We start from the raw sequence: 18,102 nt of genomic DNA on the forward strand, positions 1-18,102 counted from the left end.
GACAGATCTCCCAGTCCCACCTTGCTGAAGACCCTGGCAGTGGGGGGTGGGGGTGCCCCTGTCTGCATCGGGAGGATTTGTGGGGAAGAAGGGAGCAGTTCCTCCTTTCTCCACCACCCACGAGACAAAGTCCACCGGGCCCTCTGAATCAGCTCTTGGCCAGGACTCAGCCTCACGGTCAGGGAGGGCTGAGGTTCACTCTCACCAGCTTTAATCTAGACCCACCCACAGTTCTTGCACACTTCCTGTGAGGGCAGTCCAGCACTCAGCCGTGCTGAGCAGAATAAGATCCAGGTCAAGAGTTCGAAGGACTCACAGACCAGACGAGGAGAGTACAGGTAGACAAATGATTGAGGCCAAGCTACGTGCCTACAGGAGAGAAGTGCAGGGAGAGGAGGGGTCCTGGAGGAGGAGGGGTCCAGCAGGCTCCCCGGGAGGCCGAGGTCAGGGCCACGCCCACTCAGAACTAATCACCAGGGGAAACACTGCTGTGGTGGCACCGCCCACGGCCGAGCACACCGGGGACAAGGCGGGCCCACACTCACTGTTCTGGAGCTTGCAGCCCAGGGGAGCCGGGTGGCCTGGGACCCTGCAGATCACAGCCTGCAGCTTGAAGCTGAAGCCAAACTCAGTGCTCCTCCCCGGGAGCCCCCCTGGAGAGGCCGGGAGGGCTGGGGCCCAGGGGGGAAAGGAAAGGGGAGGAGTAATTGGTGAGCCTGCCTGGCCCAGGGCAAGGGTGTTCCCCACGTCAGCCCCTCCCGTCCTCACTGTGGCCCAGGGGCAGCTGCTGCTGTTAGCACTGTAGGGATGAGGAAGGTGATGGAGAAGAATGCAGGTGCCCACAGCTGGTAAGGAAGGGCACCAGCCTGTGGCCCTGAAGTCCACATTGTTTCAGCCAGCCGAGCTTCTTCTGAGTATCCAGGTCTCCGATCAGAGATCATCAGCAAAAAAGGAAAAGAGCAGGTAGCGCGTCCCAGCCGAGAGCCCCTGCCCGACCAGTTAACAAATCAATTGTCAGAGGAGACGAGCTAATAAGATTTTCTTCCCAAAGTTCAGCACCGTCCGTTCCTGCTGGGCTGGAACGCGGGTGGCTGGTGGCATTTCCGCTCTCCTCTTGGCAGGAGCTGGAGCAGCTCCTGGAAAGGCGAAGGCGGTTTCGGGAGACAGTCACTCGGGAAGCTTCCAAGTTTCCCTGAACACTCCTCACTTCTTCCAAGCCAGTCCTCCCCGCTCCCACAATCCCAGGAGAGCCCGACACCTGGGACACCTGGGTCGCTCACCCCCAGCCCCCAGGGCAGAGCTGAGCAGCCGGGCAGGGGACGGCCCGGCCAGGTGCCTCCCCAAGTGTTCCCGGAAGCCTGAGTCACTTTAGCTAATCAGAAAGAAACTGAGAGAGAAAATGGGGCAAGTATTAAGTCTGAGAAAATTACATTTGTCAGCTTTGCACATACAATTACACTAACCAAATGGCTGGGATAATGCAATCACAGAGCTCCAGAGCTAGCGCGCTCTCCTCTCCCCACCCCCTGCCCTCTCTCTCTAATGAACATTAGGGGTGAGGAGACGTGAACAGGCTCCGCCATCCTGCCTCTCTCTAAACGCCCAGGTCACGACAGGCAGGACCCCCAAGGGCTGGTGACCCCGCCTCAGCTTCCTGACCCCTCTCTTCTTCTCCTACCAGCTCACAGGCTGTATAGGGAGAGTGGAAAGGAATCAGTTCAGTCCCATTGAGGACCAGCCTAAACCCTGGGCCCAGCCCGCAGGAAACTCTGACCCATGGAGTCCTAGCATCACACCACAGTCTGGACCCCGAGGCGGCTGATGAGAGTTGGTTTACCATTGTCCGAGTACACATCTCTTGCCAAATGGGCCGTGTGGGCAGGGGAAGTGGTCATTAAAAACGTGTAGGGTCATGAAAAGAGCACTGGACCAGGAGTCAGAGCCCCTGGGCATGGCCCTGGCTGGCCTGCCCCAGCAAGCTCTGACCCTGGGTGGTCCCACCTCTGCACGCCCTCCCTCCCCGCGTCTGATGCCTGGACACGTCATCCCACACGCAGTTCACAGAGCTCGTGTAAGAGGGGCTCACGGAAACACAGACAATGGTGGAAACTGGTATTTTCAAAAGTCGGGGTTTAAAGCAGACGGTCTCCAGTCCCTCCCTGCCCCCAGCTCCCTGGGCCTGGGGGTGAAGGGGTGTGGCCCAGCTCCCTAATTAACCTGTGGCACTGCTAATGCGCCCAGGAGGAAGAGTGACAGGCTGTCCATTCCCACGTAACGCTCGTGTGGTTCAAGAACAGATGCCAATTCCAATGAGGAAGTTTTATGTGTTTCATATAAATTGATTGGGTCTATTTCTGCTAAATGTGTTATCCATTCACCGCAGAACAACTATTAGAGTTAATAGAATCTGTAGCTAGAGCCATTACATCCCAAGCACACCCTTCGGGGGGGTGATGGCATTGCTGGAGGGCAGGCTGTGCTGGACCAGCCCGCCTCGCCCAGAACCTGTCCTCTCTCTCACTCTCCGGGGGTCTTTGTTTCCATCAGAGCCCTCCGTGCCCAGGCCCTGCGGGCCCAGCCACACACGCTTCAGCAGCATACCCAACAGTAAAGATTTACCCAGCTCCTGAGTAAATAAATGTATTCCAACCCAACTTCAAAAACCCTGTCATCTTATACCTGTTGGCACTGCAGGCAGCCTGGTGCCCGGTCTGGGCAGCAAGGAAGCTGGGATTCCTGTTGTAGCCATAGGGCTTGGCCAGTTGTGGAGACAGAAGGCCCTAGGCAATGGAAGCCCAGGAAACGAGTATCAGTAGGAGGGCGGAAGCCCCACGCACTCTGGGGAGATGCTCAGAGTGGACTCCTGGGTTGGTTGCCTCATTTACAGCTTTCCCCCGGAAATGCCCGGCGACAGAACCCTGGGCTTCAGGGGCTCCGCAGCGAGCAGGTCGGCCGCCAGTAACCTAGAGCCAGCCAGGCGTTTCCCCTGTGTGCCCTCACACCATCTGCTCTGGTCACCTGGCTGGGGAAAGGGGACCCTCAGGTGCTGCTCTTCAAAAACACCGATTCCTGGGCTCCAAGGAGCTGTGGGATCAGGATGTCTGAGAATGGGAGGTCAGACTCTGCATTTGTAATGACCTCTCAAGGAAAGCCTGATCTGAAACACAGTTTTAGGTGTGCCAGAGGGCAGCCCAACTTTCTCAACACAGAGAAGGAGCCTGGGCCGTGGGAAGGCGAGGAGTGGGCTCAGAGCCGCGGGCATCCCTGTGAGGGTTCATCTCTCAGACAGCCAAGGCCTTGCTCCACGCTGTTTGCTCTCCCCGGGGCACTGGTAAGCACTGGCCACTGCGCGGGGCTGCGTGCCGGCCACTGCCACACGCTCTCCTGTACGCACCACCTCGTGTGTTCGTGCTACACTGTGATGCCCCTTTCACAGACGAGGTAACTGAGGCCCACAGGGGTTAAGTAACTTTGCCCCAAGTTATACAGCTAACGTAAAAGGCTAAAGAAGGGGGGTTTTAATCGCATAAAAAAAATAAAGTTTTCTAACCCAGGTAACATTTGGAAGGGCACAGTTATGATGAAGACATTTTAAAGGAGTCCCACTGTTGAAAAGGCCTTCTAGAGGAATCTCTCACCTCTGAGAAACCTTGTTTCTGACGTCGGGTTTTGCTTAAACAGGGCACACCTGCCTCTTCCCCAGTGTTCAGAACAGCGCCCCAGGCACCCGGTGCCCCGCACACACGTCAGAGAGCCGCCCACTGCAGTGGACCGCGGCCCTCTGGGCGCCCAGCCCTCACGGGGCACGAGGATGGCACTCCATCGACCCCCACTCAGCTGGGGGTGGCGACTGTGAGAGTCAGGCAGGCCTGGGGCACCCTGGATGCAGCCCCTGGAACCGGCCAGGGCGCTGGCATTTCCCTGCTCAGCTGGCCCACTGTTTAACCACGTGCTTCCCGTCCTCCTCATTTTACTCATTTCAGATTCTCATCTATTTACAGCAAACAAACTAGTGATGACACACGAGGCACCAGCCTTAACGAGGCTCGCGGGCCCCCAGTCACTGCGGCAGGTCTGGCTCCGTCCCAATCAGGATGTCACTCTTCCTCTGGGTGCATCTCCCTCCCCAAACACGACTCCACTCGGGGCGGAGAGGTGGCGTGCAGCTAATTCGTGACTCATGATCCCCATTACCAACGTCAAGGAGTCCCTTCCAGCGCAAGCAGCTCTGCACGCTGGAGAGCCAGTCCACACCCCCGAGGGATGGCCAGCACCGGGGCTCGGGGGCTGCTGGGCACCGAGGGAGAGAAAGCACTTCCCCAGGGACCCCATGATGGCAATGGGTTAGAATTGAAGGCTCCCCAGGCAGAGTGCCAGCCTGCAACAGAGCGCCCCAGGGAGCGCTCCCTGTGTGCCGGCTGCCCCCTTTCACCTGTACACGGCCCACAGCTACTCGGCACATTCAGTGCATCTCATTTGATCTGTCCAGGCTCCCCCAGGCTCCCTGAGGATGACATCATTATCAGGGAGCAGTGTGGCACGGTCTTTAAGCACACAGACTACCTTTGCTCAAGTCCCACCTGTGCCCCTCACTTCAAGCCACTGCTGTCTCCTTCCTGTGCCTTTGTTCTCCCTCCTTGAAACACGGTGCTGACGTTCTCAGTGTTTGCACCCGCAGGTTTGGTGGAAGGGTCATGTGAGTGGATTCGGGTCTTACCTTAGCCATAGCTCTTCCCCCCACTTTAGAGTTGAGGAAACTGAGTCAGAAAGGCTCTGGGACTCGCCCAGCAGCACACTGCAGAGCCACGGTCCAGACTCACTCCAGAGTCTCCCCCCTCACCCTACACCTCCCAGGAACAATCCCAAATGCTGCCCAGATGCTGACCCCGCTGTGGGAGAAGCTCCTGCTGCATCCCCAACTGACCCGTTTCCTCTGCCCACTCAGGAGATTTGACTCCGCGCTCAGTGCAGAAAATATCGTTGCTTTCTAGCCAATGTTTTGACAATTCCCTGAATCCGAATGCTAAAAAAGAGAAAGTCACGTCGAGCCGAGTTCATTTTAACCAGCATGGGTCGCGTGCCTGCTCTGGGCCAAGCCCTGTGCCGGTGCTGCTCTGGAACGCTCTGCCACCCTGAGCCGGGGTCACGTGAGCCTGGCACGAAGCCACTGTCACCCCAGCACAAGAGAGACTCTGGCTCCCTTTCTGATTTCCAGTCACGCACACCTGGAATTAGCACAGGATCCCCACCCCACGGCTCTGACTGCATCTCACCCACCCAGGAAGGTGAGAAGGTCTTTATCCACGATGGGTGCTTTGCAAATTACACGGATCATGCTTTTTTTTTTTTAAGAACTCCAGTGACCTTTGAGAAAGCCAGGAATCAATAGTGTTACTTTAGAAATGCCCAACCCTGGACCCCACCGGAGAAATAGCACAGCATTACACAGCTCTGACAGACTCCAAGTCAACTCACGAGTTTCTGACCCAACATGGTAGACTAGCAGTTGGAATTACGGCAAACCAAAGACAAAATGCCTCAGCACCATGCCACGGCTCCTCTTAGTGGCGGAGAAAACTCATTCTGTCTCTCTCCCCCGGCTGGCCTGAGAAAACAAGCTGTTTTTTCCCATTTGCCTCGGTGAAAGGTCACATAAGTGGGAGCCAATAAATGGTCCAAGAACTCTCGTCTCAGCGCGCCTTGATTAGGGTCATTTAGCTCCAAGACTAGCAGAACACTAAAGTCCCCTCCATCAGTGCAAGTGCATTAGGCACTTATTACTTGGGGAATTCACTTTTAATTATCGTCTTTCTCCCAGACTCGCTGGTTCCGCCTGCAAAACAACCCTGCATCCCCTCAGAGCCCATTCAGCTCCGCACTTGTTGCAGCACAGCTTCGGTGGTCCTGGACAGATAGATGTTATTCTGTTCAGATTCATCTGGGCCTGGAGCTGGTCAGGGGAACTAGGGGGATTCATCTGGGACTGGAGCTGGTCAGAGGAACTAGGGGGATTCATCTGGGCCTGGAGCTGGTCAGAGGAACTATTGACAGGTTGAAAGACTGCAATCCTAACTCTAGATCACAAAAGGGGATTCCTCCCACTTGGCTCCTCCAGGGTGAAGAGGAAAAGCAACAGGAGGTGGAATTACCATAGCCATCACTGAGTCAGGGAGGAGGGGGGCGCCAGGGAGGACCTCAGCCCACCCAGTGCCCTCCGCACTGGGTGCTGACACAAAAGATAAGAAGGCCAAAGAAAGTACTGGCTGCGAGCAGGCACTTTGGAGAGACGGGATCGTTATCTATTGCTTCGTAACCAATTACTATAATGTCACAGCTTAAAATAACATGCATTTGTTATATTAGTTTCTGTGGGTCAGGAAACCAACAACAGCTCAGCTGGGTCCACTGCTTCTTAATTTCCCATAAGGTTACAATCAGGGGGCTAGCCAGGGCTAGGGACTCATCTGAAAGCTGGAATAGGGAAGGAGTCGTCATTCCGCGCTCACATGGCTATTGGCATCTCCTGGTGCGGGGAGAGGAAAAAAGTATAGGGAAGTATATACAGGGCTGGGCACAAGTAGGTTAATAATAAGTAGTAGTACATTAATTAATTAATTAATTACTAATACAAGAATAAACTGTGCTTCGTGTACTCACAACTATAAACCTATTTTTCCCACCCCTGTGTAGCGGGACTGCCAACGAGACGAAAGTTACAATCTTATGTAACAAACCCGCAAAAATACCTTGGCTGTATTCTGTTAGTTAGAAGCAACCCCACAGGCTTGCTCATACTAAAAGGGAGGGGATTATGCAAGGATGTGACAACCAGGAGGTAGAGATTTGGGGGGACCACCTTAGAGCCCACAGACACAAATACTCACAAAGCACCTAGTTACTGAGTCCCCGGTAACAGCAAGATGCTAAGTGGATCACCGAAGAATCCCAGAAACCAAGGCCGTAGCTGTACGACTTCCGGAGAATCGAGCCCTCTAGGCCGGGGTTCCCCTCGTCCGTGAAGCAGGGGTAATGACTGGACCTGCCACGGCTCCTTCTCAGAGCCCGCTGTCGGGGTGAGCCAATGAGGTCACTTCTAACAGGCTCTGAGAGGTACGAAGGAATGTACTGATCTCAAGTGTTCGGTGATATTGTTACTAACGCTGTTATTAAAACCGGCCGATTCACTCATCCTTCATACGTTGCCCGCTATGAGTTTTCAGTGCGTTCATATTTCTCCCCCTCCCTGAGCTGTGAGCTGGGCACTCATGTTGGTGCGTGTGTGTGTGTGTGTGTGCTCTGGGGATCTTTCCTCCAGATCTGTGCCAAAGTCTCAAGGAAATTCCAGTTTCTGGCCTCTTAAACCTAGCCATGTTAACAACCAAAAAAAAAAAGGTGAGGGGACAAGCATTTTGCATTTTGGGTTCTCCTGTTTAATTAGTTCTCCCAACCCAGCTGATTGTCAGCTTGCAGGCAAGCCCTCCAGCTCCTCTTGGGGGAAATGAACAAGGTGTGGGGGGTGGGGCGAGGATTGTCTGAAAGACCCACTCATCAGCATAAATTGAAAGAGACATTTTAGTCTTTTAAAGCTTGTCAAGATCTCAGTCACAATGGGGACTCCAGAACTTTTTCCAGGAAGTGTTTCAAGCAAATCCCAGGTGACTGTGCCTGGGAGGGTTGATTTGGTTTTTATAGTGAATACTGACAGTTACTTCAAAATAATGTGAGAGCAAATCTTATTTAATTGTTAATAAGTCATAATTAAATAAGTTTATTTAATTATCCTTGACTTATATTATTTATAATACATAAGTAGGCACCATTTATTTATTATTTATACAATTAAATAATTATATGTAATTATTATTTATTAAGTAACTGACAGGCTGAATGATCCTCTTCCGGGATCAAGGTTAACAAGCAAGGAAAATAAGCCATATCTCAAGCTTGTCCAGTCATCTAACTAAGAATCAGCAACACTCCCCGGTTTCAGAGTAGCTCCTTGGAGAAGAGAACCACTTCTTTTCCCTCCAGTGGCTTTATGACTGGGACCCCATGAACTAGTCCACGAACTAGTATCTCTCCACTGGATGGTTGAACTCCATCCACTCTTGGGGCAGTGGAGTGTCCACACTGCTAAGGAGTAGGACTGGAGCATGTTCTTACAGATTGCAGGGCTCCCTGGACCTCAGCAACGTGGGCGTGGTTCACAAATATGTGTGTGTGCTAGTGTGCGTGTGAAGGAGTATGTAGAGGCGTGTGCTGGCCCCTAGAGCACCTCCCTTCTTTCTGCTGTGCAGTCCTGGGTCAGAGACAAAACGCCTTTCAGCAAACCTCCGTCCGTGCTACCAGAACTCCTCTGGTCCACTCTGCCCTGCATAGCTCTCCTTCTAATACAGGAGCTGCAGAGGGCCACGGGTGTTTCCACTGACCACACACGGTACCGCCAGCATGTGTGAGTTCCCCTTCTGACCACTCACGTGGATGTGGGGGCTGGTGCCTGGCCCATTCTCTTCTTTCTCTTTGGTTTTGTTTTTGGTGTTCATTTACCAAGTTTTTATTATCCACCTTCTCTGTGACCAGCACTGTTTTGGGTCCTGGAGAAAAGGCGGTGAACAAAGCCAGCTAAGCCCCGCTCCTGTAGTGCGTACACACTGACTGGGGAGACAGACAATAGGCAGCTGTGCAGTGGAGATGGTCTCAGATAGTGACGTAAGGAAATAAACAAGTTAAGGACAGAGACCACAGCGGCAGACAGAGCATGTGTACTAGAAGGAGGGGAGTGTTAAGGGGGGAAACTTTACATTCCTTCAAGCGTGGATTAGAACAGAACTGGGTAACACAATCTGCTGTTAATATTAAGACCCTAGTTTTCACTCCTGGGCTGCTATGGTCTGGGGGGGCCTCTCAAGACCCTCCACAACATAACTATAATTCTCACAAATTCTAATGGCCTTGACCATGAAGTGTGTGGAGACACAGCAGAGGGCCGGTGGAGAAAGGAGAGCAGCCCAGGCTGAGCAGGCAGGGCTGGGAAAGTGACCCGAGCCTGCCTCTCCACCAGGGATGACAGGCTGCAGGCCACATGCGGTGTCTCAAGGAGCCGGGGGAGCCCGGCCCCAGTCCAGGCTGGTGTTGTTGTTTGAGGGGTGGCAGCGTGAGTCTGCTCATTGGAGTTCTCGTTGCAAGGAGGTGGGAGATCTGGGTTCTGGGAGGCTCCATTCCGACTGAAGACTGACCCAGCCACTTCCGGGAGCCCAAAGAAGGGTCCAGCCCCATAACTGCTGATGTTAGTTCCGTGGCCTCATCTGTGATCTCTCTCACTCGTTCAATGCCTGACGATGTCGAGACTCATATCTCTGCGATCTTCTGTCTTTTCTTACCCCTGTGGCCTCACGGCCACTGCCTCTCCAGCCACGATGCTGCACTGCAGGCAGGAGTAGGGGAGAAGTCTCCCTCCCCTTCTTTTATGTAGCCTCTAGTCTTATATATGTTGCCTCCTCTTCCTTTCCTTTCTGCCCTTGACATTTGGATTTCCCTCTTTTTCACGTGTCCCATTCTCCAGTTTATCTCAGGGGGTCTGGGAGCAGACCCAGGGACCCTTGGTTCTTCCTAGCTCCAAACCACTGGGCTGCTTGGGCTGCCTGCCCCCCTTCGGCCCATCTGCCTGAGGTGTTGTGGTCACGAAGTGCTTGTCAGGGTTGCGCCCTTTGCAACTTAGAGCCAAACAGTGAGCAAGAACGACTACGAACGAAGCAGTGAGAGGTCCTGGCCTCCCACAGTGTGACCTCCCTCTCAGGAGCCAGAGGACCTACCACGGGAGGCAGCATCACTCCCGTGGGCAACATCAGACCCAGGCTTCCTCTCCCCAGTCTGGGGGCAAGGGCAGATAAGGGCAGAAATCAATGACTCTTCAGGCCTGAGGGTGGCAAAGCTCGGATTCGAACCACCGCCTCTTCCCACTTAAGCCTCAAAACCAAATCCATTAGGCGCAGCCACCAGATGGGCAAGTCCCCAGCCCCCACACAATATCAAATGCTTGTTAACACAGCTCTGGCCTGAAGCCAACGGAGGGGGAGGGGGAGGGGGGAGGATATCACCAAATTAGCCCCGAGGCGTCCCTTAACTTAATTTTTACTGTTCTACTTTCAGGATAGTGTGTTTCTTTGTGACCTTTCTCTTCCCTCCTGTGTCTCTGACTTTCCCTCGGGGAGCGGGAGGAGACTGAGCACGCACCAGAGCAGCCAACAGAGCAGCCGCTGCAGGAGCCATTAAAACGTGCTCAGGTTCCCCTGTCCCAGACGTTTAGGGTAACTCAGCTCTGAAGGCAGCTTTTATCTCCACAGCCCTGACCTGTGGCCCCGCTGAGGGCGAGCTGGCTCGCCAGGCGGCTCCTCTCCTTGAAGCAGTGTCTGCCTCCCAGCAGAGAGGGGCCTCTGGGCTCTCTCCCCTGGGGGACCGAGGCATTTTCAGGCGTCCTGTCCAGAGCACTTTGTGAGAGCAGAGGAGACAAAGACGTGAAAGCGAAAGAGAAGTCACACGTATGAACACAGCCTGTACAAAGGACAGGGCTGCTGTTATAGTTATTGATGTTACCACCTGCTAACTTCTCATACATTGAAAAAAGAGAGAGACATGGCCAGAAAGCTTAGCACAAATGATTGAGGCATGTGGGGGCTGGGGGGTGTGCTCGAGCACATGCATGTACATGCAAACAAGTGCAGACGCAGAAACAGACTAGAGGGACACGGAAAAGTCATCCACGGAAAGCGGTGTTGCAGAACGAGTGAGTGTGACCTGCCCCACCTCGGCCTCGGGCGTGCTCTGTGGTCACGGGCCGCTTGTTTATCTTCTCCATCCCGAGACAGGAGAGTGGTAATTCTTCCTCCTTTCCTACCGGCTGACCCACCTCGGTTTTAGAAAGCTACACTCACTGCAGGATGAAGGCGCTACCTAAATGCACTGTAAGTAAACACATTGAATCGAAGGCCTAAAGATTCCCAGCCCTGTTTGTTCTCAACCATAGCAATGTCCTTTTTGTTGTTTAGAAAGAATAGTCAATCCCTTTAAGATACTAATCTAAAGAGGGTTTCTATATTTTTTTTAAAAAATCAATGTGTGGTTGCTTCTCATGTGGCCCCTACTGGGGACCTGGCCCGCAACCCAGGCATGTGCCCTGACTGGGAATCAAACCTGCGATGCTTTGGTTTGCAGCCCGCGCTCAATCCACTGAGCTACACCAGCCAGGCCTATATTTTTAAAAAAGATTTATTTATTTTTGGAGAGAGTGGAAGGGAGGGAGAAAGAGAAGGAAACATCACTGTGTGGTTGCCCGTTGCACACCCCCTACTGGGGACCTGGCTGCAACCCAGGCACGTGCACTGACTGGGAATCAAACTGGTGACCCTTTGGTTCGCAGGCCGGCGCTCAGTCCACTGAGCCACACCAGCCAGGGCAGTAACATCCTTTTATCTGAGATTATACTTCCCCTATCTCCCACCATCCACCAGATATGTTCCAAAATATAAGTACATTCCAAAACTATAAAATAAAGGTTTCCTGCATCTAGCTGTCCCTCAGCCTGATATATAAGAGGGTCACGCCCTCACCCTGCATTGGGTACAAAACAGGGTCAGCACAGGAGGACATGCTGAAGCGCTAAGGACACATACCTGACAATAGAGAGAGAAGAAAGTCGGTATAAAATATTTATGTCTGGGCCATTTAGTGAAGCATCGAATGGCCCCAAATAACTGGTTAATTCTGGGTAACACTTTCAAGAAAAAGTTAAATTATACTTAGTGGGCAGGTTTTTAAACAAAGGGCAGAACGTGACGTAACAGCAGGTTCTGGGCCACGGCTATCGGAGATGTCAATGAGGTGAAATCTGAAAACCCTTCAGCCCCAGGAATAGAAATGCAGGTTAGGGCTGACCAGATAGATGGCAGGAAGGGGGTAATCACAGCAAACGGCCTCAGGTGATTCTTTTTTTATTTTATTTTATTTTAATTGTTGTTGCAGTACAATTTTCTATCTTTTACTCCCATCCCAACCCACCCACCCAGCCCTCCCCTCCTCCCTCCCATTTCCACCTGCCCCTAGTTTTTATCCATGTGTCCTTTATACTCCTTCCTGTAAACCCTTCCCCTTTTCCCCTGAAATTCCGCTGAAATTCCCTCTCCTCTCCCCTCTGAACAGTGTCAGCCTGTTCTCTATTTCAGTGTCTTTGGTTATATTTTGCTTGTTTCTTTGTTTTATTGTTTAGTTTCCTGTTAAAGGTGAGATCATATGGTATTTGTCTTTCACTGCCTGGCTTGTTTCACTTAACATAATACTTTCCAGCTCCATCCAAGCTGTTGCAAAGGGTAGGAGCTCCTTCTTTCTTTCTGCTGCATAGAATTCCATTGTGTAAATGTACCATAGTTTTTTGATCCATTCATTTACTGATGGGCATCTAGGTTGCTTCCAGCACCTAGCTATTATAAATTGTGCTGCTATTGGGGTGCATAGGTTCTTTTGGATTGGTGTTTTAGGGTTCTTAGGATATAATCCTAGCAGTGGAATTGCTGGGTCAAAAGGCATATCCTTTTTAGTTTTTTAGAAAATCCCATACTGTTTTCCGTAGTGGTTGTACCAGTCTGCAATCCCACCAACAGTGTACTAGAGTCCCCTTTTCACCACAACCTCTCCAACACTTGTTTGTTGCTTTGTTTATGATGGCCATTCTGACTGGTGTAAAGTGGTATCTCATTGTAGTTTTCATTTGCATCTCTCTGATAGCTAGCGATATTGAACATCTTTTCATGTGTTTCTGGATCCTCTGTAGGTCCTCCTTGGAGAAGTGTCTGTTCAAGTCCTTTGCCCATTTTTTAATTGGGTTGCTTGTCTTCTTAGAGTGGAGTCGTGTCAGTTCTTAATATATTTTGGAGATTAAACCCTTGTCTGAGGTATCACTGGCAAATATGTTTTCCCATACAGTTGGTTTCTTTTTATTTTAAATCTGTTTTCTTTAGCTGTGCAGAAGCTTTTTATTTTGATGAGATCCCATTTGTTTATTCCTTCCTTTATGTCCCTTGCTCTGGGGGACGTATCAGTAAATGTTGCTGCGTGAAATATCTGAGATTTTCCTGCCTATATTTTCCTCTAGGACTTTAAAGGTGACATGGCTTATATTTAAGTCTTTTATCCACCTTGAATTTCTTTTTGTGTATGGTGTAAGTTAGTGCTTGAGTTTCATTTTTTTTTTTGCACGTAGCTGTCCAGTTTTCCCAACACCATTTGTTGAAGAGACTGTTTTTATTCCATTTTATGTTGCTGCCCCCTTTGTCAAATATTAATTGACTGTAGAGACTTGGGCTTATTTCTAGGCTCTCTCTTATGTTCCTTTGGTCCATGTGCCTGTTTTTATGCCAGTACCAGGCTGTTTTGATTACAGTAGCCTTGTAATACAGTTTGGTATCAGGTATTGTGATCCCTCCTACTTTGCTTTTCTTTCTCAAAATTGCAGCAGCTATTTGGGGTCGTTTATGGTTCCATATAAATTTTTGAAGTGTTTGTTCTATGTCTGTGAAATATGCCATTGGTACTTTAATAGGTATTGCATTGAATCTGTAAATTGCTTTGGGTAGTATGGACATTTTGATGATGTTAATTCTTCCAATCCATGAACATGGTATATGTTTCCATTTGTTTGTGTCTTCCTTAATTTCTTTCTTCAGTTTTATGTAGTTTTCTTTATACAGGTCTTTTACTTCCTTGGTTAGATTTATTCCTAGGTATTTTATTTTTCTTTTTGCTATGTCAAATGGGATTTTTTTCCTGATTTCTGTTTCCGCTGTTTCATTGTTGGTATACAAAAATGCCTTTGATTTCTGGATATTGACTTTGTATCCCGCAGTTTTGCCAAATTTGTTTATTAGGTCAAGCAGTTTTTTGGTGGAGTCTATAGTATTTTCTATGTACACTATCATGTCATCTGCAAACAGTGACAGTTTTGTTTCCTCCTTTCTGATTTGGATGCCCTTTATTTCCTTTTCTTGTCTGATTGCTGTGGCTAAAACTTCCAATACTATATTGAATAGAAGTGGTGAAAGTGGACAACCTTGTCTCGTTCCTGATCTTAGTTGAAAATATTTTAGTTTTTGCCCATTGAGTATGATGTTGGCTGTAGGTCTCTCATATATGGCCTTTATTATGTTGAGGAATACTCCCTCTATTCCCACTTTGCTGAGTGTTTTTATCAAAAATGGGTGCTGTACCTTATCAAATGCTTTTTCCACATCTATTGATATGATCATGTGATTTTTGTCTTTGTTTTTGTTTATGTTGATGTATTACATTTACTGATTTGCGAATATTAAACCATCTTTGCATCCCTGGGATGAATCCCACTTGGTCATGGTGTATGATCTTTTTAATATATTGTTGGATGCGGTTTGCCAATATTTTGTTGAGGATTTTAGCATCTATGTTCATCAGTGATATTGGCCTGAAGTTTTCTTTCTTTGTTGTGTCTTTATCTGGTTTTGGGATTAGGATGATGCTGGCTTCATAAAAAGAGATTTGGAAGTCTTCCATCATTCTGGATTTTTTGGAATAGTCTGTGAAGGTTAGGGATTAGCGCTTCCTTAAATGCTTTGTAGAATTCACTGGTGAAACCATCTGGACCCAGACTTTTTTGTGTGTGTCAGCAGTTTTTTTATTACTGCTTCAATTTCATCTGCTATTATTGGTCTGTTCAGGCTTTCTGCTTCTTTTTTATTGAGTTTTGGGAGATTATATTTTTCTAGAAATTTGTTCATTTCACCTAGGTTTTCAAATTTCTTGGCATACAGTTCTTCATAGTAATTTCTTACAATCCTTTGTATTTCTGTGGTGTCAGTTGTAATCTCTCCTCTTTCATTTCTGATTGTGTTTATTTGGGTCCTCTGTCTGTTTTGCTTGATGAGCCTGCTTAAAAGCTTGTCGATTTTGTTTATCTTTTCAAATAACCAGCTCCTGGATTCATTGATCCTTAGAATTGTGCTTTTAGTCTCTATGTCATTTAATTCTGCTCTGATCTTGGTTATTTCCTTTCTTCTGCTTGCTTTGGGCTGTCTTTGTTGTTGTTCCTCGAGTTCTTGCAGATGTAGGGTTAGGTTGTTTGTTTGAAATGTTTCTATCTTTTTTAGGTAGGCCTGTATCACTATGAACTTCCCTCTCAGGACTGCCTTGGCTGTGTCCCATAAATTTTTGGTTGTTGTGAGTTCATTTTCATTTGTTTCCAGAAACTTTTTGATTCTTTCCCTTATTTCATTCTTGACCCATTCATGGTTTAATAGCATGCTATTCAATCTCCATGATTTTGAGTGTTTCGGGTTTCTTCCCTTGCGGTTGGTTTCTAGTTTCAGTCCCTTGTGGTCAGAGAAAATGCTTGGTATCATTTCAATTTTCTTAAATTTGTTGAGGCTTGCTTTGTGTCCTATCATGTGGTCTATCTTTGAAAATGTTCCATGTGCGTTTGAAAAGAATGTGTATTTTGCTTCTTCAGGATGAAGGGCTATTTATATATATCAGTTAAGTCCATTTCCTCTAGGGCATTGTTCAATGCCACAATATCTTCGTTGATATTTTGTTTGGAAGATCTGTCCATTTTTGACAGTGGGGTGTTAAAGTCCCCTACTATAATTGTGTTGCTGTCAATATCCTTCTTAAAGTCCTCTAAGATTTTCTTTATGTATTTGGGTGTTTCTATGTTGGGTGCATATATATTTACAATGTTAATTTCTTCTTGGTGGATTCTTCCTTTGAGTATTATGAAGTGACCTTCTGGGTCTCTTTTTATGGCCCTTTTTTGGAAGTCTATTTTGTCTGATATGAGTATTGCTACCCCGGCTTTTTTTTCCTGTCCATTTGCTTGGAAAATTTGTTTCCAGCCCTTCATTTTTAGTCTGTGTAGATCTTTTGTCCTGAGGTGGGTCTCTTGTAGGCAACATATGTGTGGGCCATGCTTTCTTATCCATTCAGCTATTCTATGTCTTTTGATTGGAGCATTTAATCTATTTACGTTTAAGGTTATTACTGATAGGTACTTATTCATTGCCATTTTCATACCTGTGTTCCTCTCTCTCTCTCTCTTCCTTAAAGCAGGCCCTTTAGCATCTCTTGCAGCGTTGGTTTGGTGGAGGTGTATTCTTTTAAACTTCTTTTGTCTGGAAAGCTTCTTATTTGGTCTTCTATCTTGATTGAGAGCCTTGCTGGGTAAAGTAGCCTTGGTTGCAGACCTCTGGTTCTCATTACTCGGAATATTTCTTGGCAAATGGCCTCAAGCGATTCTTACGTTAAAATTTTTTTCAAGGATCCTGGGAATCTGGCAGTAATGGCAGTAACAGCACAGTTGTTTTTATCTCTCTGAATCCTTAGAAAAAGTCAGAGCAACCACATATCAAAACTGAGAACCAATGGATATATGTAACGAAATTATTTTATAACGTATGCCCCTCCAACCCCAAAATACAGGTGGGTGAGGACAAAGCAGAAACAGCCGTGAGATCTGCAGCGTCAACACTTGAACAAGAGAAAGAGGAAGGAAGCAGTAGAAACATCAGACAGCAAGCTACCATATTTAAAACACTATATATACTTTTAAAAAGAAGAATAAAGGGAATTCTGTGAAGTTAGAAAATCTCCTATATCCTAAAAGTTCTAAAAAACTAACTTTACATAAAAATGTATAACAGAGAAGCATCAAGGTCTCGTCACACACAGAATTACAATAAGAATTTTAAAAGAACATAGAGGACAGAATAACACTTCTACAGAAAAAAATGAAAGCATCCCCAAAAGGCAGATCAAAAGAATAACCTTCTATTTCAAAATGAATTAAATGATCATAAAACAATGATACGAGACATGAAAAATAGCGTGTCAGTATTACAAAAGATGAGAAATTAGCGGCAGGACTCAGAAAATAATGTAAAATAAAAGGAAAAAATAATTCAGAGATTAAAATTAAGTTGGAATGCAAGAGCAAATAAACACAAATTAATGCCTTACAAGAAATAGAAAGTGAAAATAGATTTTTTAAAAATAAAAATGATTACATACATCAAAGCTAGGCAAGGAAGTTCCAACATTACAGGTAACAGGAGTGCCTGAAGGTGGAAACCTAAGAGGTGCAGCAAAACAGATACTTACAGCTATAATTCAAAAAAAATTATTATTGAAACTAGTTACTAAAAGAGTACTCTGTATCTGAGAATATTGACCCAGAATGAACAATACCAAAGAATATTCTAATAAAATCACCAAACCTTTAAAGAAAAAAATACTTTAGGCACCTAAAAAAATAAGTGATGTATTAGACAATAAAATTTAGATTATCATCAGAGTTTTTTATAATAATTCTTTATGCCAGAAGAAAATAGAGTAGCACATGTAATATACTCAAAGATAAAAAATATTATTAAAAAATCAAGAACTCAAAGAATATTGCTCCCATGAATCCTTCCTAAAGAATCTACTTGAAAACAAGTTTCAGACAACCAAAATGACTAGAGATAAAGCGTTCGGCTGATGTGGACACTGACCACACAGCACTTACAGAAGGGAGACCGCGGACTAAAGAGGAAGGAGTGCCGTGTGTAATGGGAAGAGGCCCAAAGAGTGTGATGGTGCAGGCGGGACACAGCTCCAAGGAACTGTAGGAGAATAGAGAGGATGTAAATGGATATGTGTATATATGTATAAATTTATACTAATTTGATGGTGTACAATCATATATGTATATATAAATTTAACATATTTCAGGTTTTATATATGAACTTATAATTTAAAAGTATATAAGCATATATGTGTATATGTATAAATTTAACAGATTTCAGGTTTTATATTGATGATGGTATTTATTGTAGGAATATTTTTACTCTGATACTATTGTGGTATAATGAAGAATAAGGTGAATGAGTAATTATTCTAATTCTGTTAAAATATCCCTCAGAACCAAGATTCTCGGTGTGGGAAAAGAAACACAGATTAATGTAAAAGAGGTTAAGTCTAGAACTCTGCAGTCCTGCATATGAATTGGAAGTACCAATGGGAGGTCAGGAGGTACTTTGTCATGTCCAA

The 18,102-nt window shown here is 47.3% G+C and overlaps 1 protein-coding gene across 1 annotated transcript in view; it reads left to right on the plus strand.

The window, feature by feature from the left end:
* Positions 1-18,102, plus strand: part of ALK (ALK receptor tyrosine kinase) — a 641,645-nt gene that overhangs the window by 575,537 nt on the left and 48,006 nt on the right. The window lies entirely within an intron of this gene.

Source organism: Phyllostomus hastatus, unplaced genomic scaffold (genome assembly GCF_019186645.2).
Source record: "Phyllostomus hastatus isolate PE091 unplaced genomic scaffold, TTU_PhHast_1.1 phas_contig_402, whole genome shotgun sequence".
Classification (NCBI taxonomy): Eukaryota; Metazoa; Chordata; class Mammalia; order Chiroptera; family Phyllostomidae; genus Phyllostomus; species Phyllostomus hastatus.